This window comes from Mercenaria mercenaria, chromosome 5, assembly GCF_021730395.1.
Source record: "Mercenaria mercenaria strain notata chromosome 5, MADL_Memer_1, whole genome shotgun sequence".
Classification (NCBI taxonomy): domain Eukaryota; kingdom Metazoa; phylum Mollusca; class Bivalvia; order Venerida; family Veneridae; genus Mercenaria; species Mercenaria mercenaria.
Window position 1 is genome coordinate 20,403,843 of NC_069365.1, and position 4,167 is coordinate 20,408,009.

At 37.4% G+C, this 4,167-nt stretch overlaps 1 long non-coding RNA gene across 1 annotated transcript; it reads right to left on the reverse strand.

Moving 5' to 3' along the window:
* Nucleotides 1–458: 458 nt before the first annotated feature.
* LOC123558810 (uncharacterized) lies at nucleotides 459–3,099 on the reverse strand. The gene is made up of 3 exons (XR_006687809.2): nucleotides 3,031–3,099; nucleotides 1,354–1,416; nucleotides 459–717 (listed from the first exon to the last, which is right to left on the reverse strand). It is a non-coding gene; the product is annotated as an uncharacterized LOC123558810 (long non-coding RNA).
* Between the last annotated feature and the right edge of the window lie 1,068 nt (nucleotides 3,100–4,167).

Below are 4,167 nucleotides of genomic sequence, written 5' to 3' on the forward strand. Positions count from 1 at the left end.
GTGTTTTCAGTTTTGATCTAAAGCTGGTTTCAGAATGAATGTTTTTCAGATAGCTAGGCAGATCGTTCCACCATTTGGGACCAACGACTGCCATAGATCTGTCTGCTAATTTTGTTCGCCGTCTAGGGATGTTAAAGTTAGTGTCACTTTATGAACGAAGTCTGTATCGTTGTCGAGTAGGTATAAAATGTTCCCTCAGATATAATGGAGCTGTACCATTGATGACACGGAAGACTATTACTAAAACTTTAAACATAAATCTAGCCTTAACTGGAAGCCAGTGTAATTCTTTCAGAAGTTCAGTACTTGGTTTTTCATAGGAAGCATTCTTGACTACTCTACCGGCATGATTTTGGACTCGCTGTAGTTTATTGATTTGGTAGGCGGGTTTCTGTAAATAAACTGTTGCAGAAGTCAATGTGAGAATGAACCAATCCATGCACTAATGATTCAAAATAATATGTAAATCTAGTGCTTATTTAATGGTTGTACCAGGGAGTAAAACAAACTGAAATATGTGTTACTGCATATGAAACTGAAGGGATTTAAGTTGACTATTTAATTAGAAGATAAAATTCTATCCTATATCCTTCAACATCCTTTGATCCTTCAGTACTTCACCGACAGATTAAATTTTGACCTCAAGCAGTCACCATACCACACAAATCTGTAAAGATCATTACATGTACACCATTACCTGCTTACTGGGATATTGACCTGAAAATAAACAAACCACAACAATAAATAAGTTATAAAAATACATTTTCATACTGGTAAACAAACATTTATGTATGTATTTTAGGTCTAGATACATTACAGAATTAAAATTATAATACACGCTCAATTGAAACTTATTTCCAGTTCTCTGTGTATGCAGTGCTGTATTCAATTAATAACAACGCTGAAATATGATGACCTAAAATTCTATATTTATAGTAAAAGACATCACCAAATCATCACATGCTTACATTGTTTATTCTGTAACTAAAGAATAGGAAAAATACAAAAATACATGGATGTCACGCAATTCTTTACATTACAACTTAAGTAAACATTCTATGTCCAATATGAAAGCCTTCCGCGTCATTATGGAAAAATATTGCATGATGGCAGTCCATTGAAACTCAATAAAAATTTTTTTTAGGTATGTAATAAGACAGATAATTTGTTGCACAAAATACCATGCAATTCATATTAGGTATATCTCTTATTCAAGTATATTTCAAGCTCAAACATATACCTATGTTTGTAGTGGCGTATTACAGCAAAAATACATATCCTTCAGGTAGTGTGTAAACTACACGTACATAGTTATGCTAATAATTACAAGTTGCAAATACAAATTATACTTACCAGGTTGCGGACCTAAATACACCTGTCCATATGTCACAGCAGGAATATGATCTGGTTAGAGGTCTGTAAATGATTAAACGGTTTAAAGTGCAAACAGAGAATGAGACAGTGATATACAAGACTGCCATTTTTTAAAGACGTAACTACTCAAAATATTAACAAACTGTATAAACAGAATGTGCCAAAATTATAAGAGATAAAATCATTACAGAACACTTTACGAGACCTTTGAATTGGTAATTACAAACTGTAATGACAGAATTAAACAAACCTGTATTTAATCCAATATTAATTAATCCAGCTGTTTTTTTTAAAAACCCAATACATGTATTCACTTACATGGATATCCAGATAATTAACAGGTATATTATCAAAGCATAACCCATAAAATTGAAGCATTTCTTGGGGAAAATTCTGACCTATTGTCAATGCACATGGATGCACACTAAACAAAATAAAGGGAGATAAATCTGATTTAAAATATTACTATCCAAACCCTAAACTCAGGACTGACACATATGCTAAATTTCTGGCTTTTTTCCCCATAAAAACAAAGACTAGCTAGGTGTCTCATACATACATACCATTATTTTTCAGGATATTTCAGGGATTATGAGCTAAACTTCCCAAATTTTTACCCTTTGTCCAGGACATACATGGACCCAATGGGGAGGGTGGTTATTTTGACAAAGGTTAAGGAGGTACTTAGAGGTAACCGGGTGTGGAAGAGGAGTTAAATGTCTTCAGGTGTTTGTGTGTGTGGGGGGGGGGGGGGGGGGGGGGATTTCTCTTTTAGTCTTGTTTATAGTCTCTATAACATTTTTCATTATGAAAACAAGCCTTTAGTGATAATAGGTATATAGGCCACCCTTTAGGGACAGCGTTAGTGTCCGCCTACAGATCTCGAGGTCCGGGGTTCAAGCCCCTATAGGGACCCCGAGTACTTTATCTCCCAGGGTTTACTTTAAGCCTAAAAACAAGATATTAAATAATGTGTGGGCATATTTGTACAAGCTATTTTTGTGGAAAAGGGGATTAACAGGTACATAGAGCAATGGGTTGTCTATATGGACGGAGGGTTTCAATTTTGTCTGTGCACTGTGTAAGCAGTTCCGAAGCAGGGGACGGGGTATTTCACTGATAAATGGTAAAGGAATGAACCCAATGGGGAGGGTGGTAATTTTTGGGACAGGAAAGAAGGTATCAAGACGGAACAGGGTGTGGAAGCGGGGTTAAATGTCTGCAGGAGGTGGGGGGGGGGGGGGGGGGGGGGGGATTTCTCTTTTAAATAACTGCTTCAACACGGTGGAGGGGATATAATAATACATTTTTCTGGAATTAGCCTAGTTAACTGGGTCTTGTTTTTAAAAGTTTCTCTGTAACATTTTTCGTTGTAAAAACAAGCCTAAACAAAGAAGTTCAATACCGTGCGGGCATATCTGCACAAAAAAAAAACCTTGAGCCAACACAAAACTCCTATAATTTCAAGAACAGAGTTACAAATGTGAAATTATTCATTAAAATTATGGGTGGGGTACATATGTACGATTTAGGTTCTTGGATTGCGCCAATGGCAATTAATTTAACACCTTCTTCCATATTCATTAAAAAATCAATTAGTGATTTAAATCTATTACTTCCTTACCACATTTACGCATCAAACACAGTTTAACTTACAATAAAAGCCAGTTACGCTTCATCTCTGCAGCCGGCAAAGGGGCAATATGGCGGCCAAAATATCCCATGTGGTACCGAGGGTATCCGAATGTAAATTTTGTCCGAGGAGCGCCGAAGCTACAAAACTGCATAGCTATCAAATGTTAATCCGGATAGGTTTTGCCGGCATGAGGGAAATCACCGGAAACGGCAGTCCAGTCTGTAGGAATAATAATATCTGTCATGTGTTTACGAATCGGATAGAAATATCCGTCCCGAGGGCACCTGCGCATTGGGCGGTAATGAGGCTTGCCGAATTACTGCCCATGCGTTGATGGCCGAGGGACGGATATTTCCATCCGATTCGTAAAGATATGACTGAAATTGTTTCGTGCATATCGTCGGCATGTTAGCATTTTATTCTGGCGGATTATTTTTCTTACATACCGTATTTTACAAATTACAGGTAGAAATATTTTCTTTGTAGCACTCTTTCTTATAGTAGAGCGCGGGAAATTAACGTCCGTAAGCAGAAGTGACGTCATGATGTTTTGCGTTATGCACAATAACAAAATTCCACTTAAGTTTTAGCGTTTGTAGCGTAACTTTATGTTCTTATGGTAATCTAACGTATTTTGAATCGAGATATATACTATCAGGAACGGAGAGAAGTACCTGCTTTTTTCGTATTTTAACATAAACAATATATTATCAGTTCATGAACCACTGGTTGTCATTAACAGCACGAGAGTCATCTGGCATGCGGGGTGCCAGATGGGTTTTGCCGGCATGGGTAAAATCACCGGAAAGGCCAGGCCGGTGTGCAAGAAAAATACATCTAAGACCTCTAAAACACGCACAGAATTCATCATTTATTTTTATGCGGGATGTTTAAAAAATAACAAACCTAGGTGGAGGACCCACGTGTCATTCTCACAGTTATACTTCGTTTAACAGAATTCAGCATTTTCGTGCTTTAAAACTCGGTGGGTTATCCCTCCGACAACAATATATCGCGTAGGAAGCGTCGTATGAGGCCCTTTTCAAACGCCCAGGAATCTACATTTTGGTTGTTTTTATACGAAAACTATATCTCGGCAGGGGAGTTCCAAACCCCCTCCCCCACCATTTTTATAGAAGACATTCCCTCCTTTTATC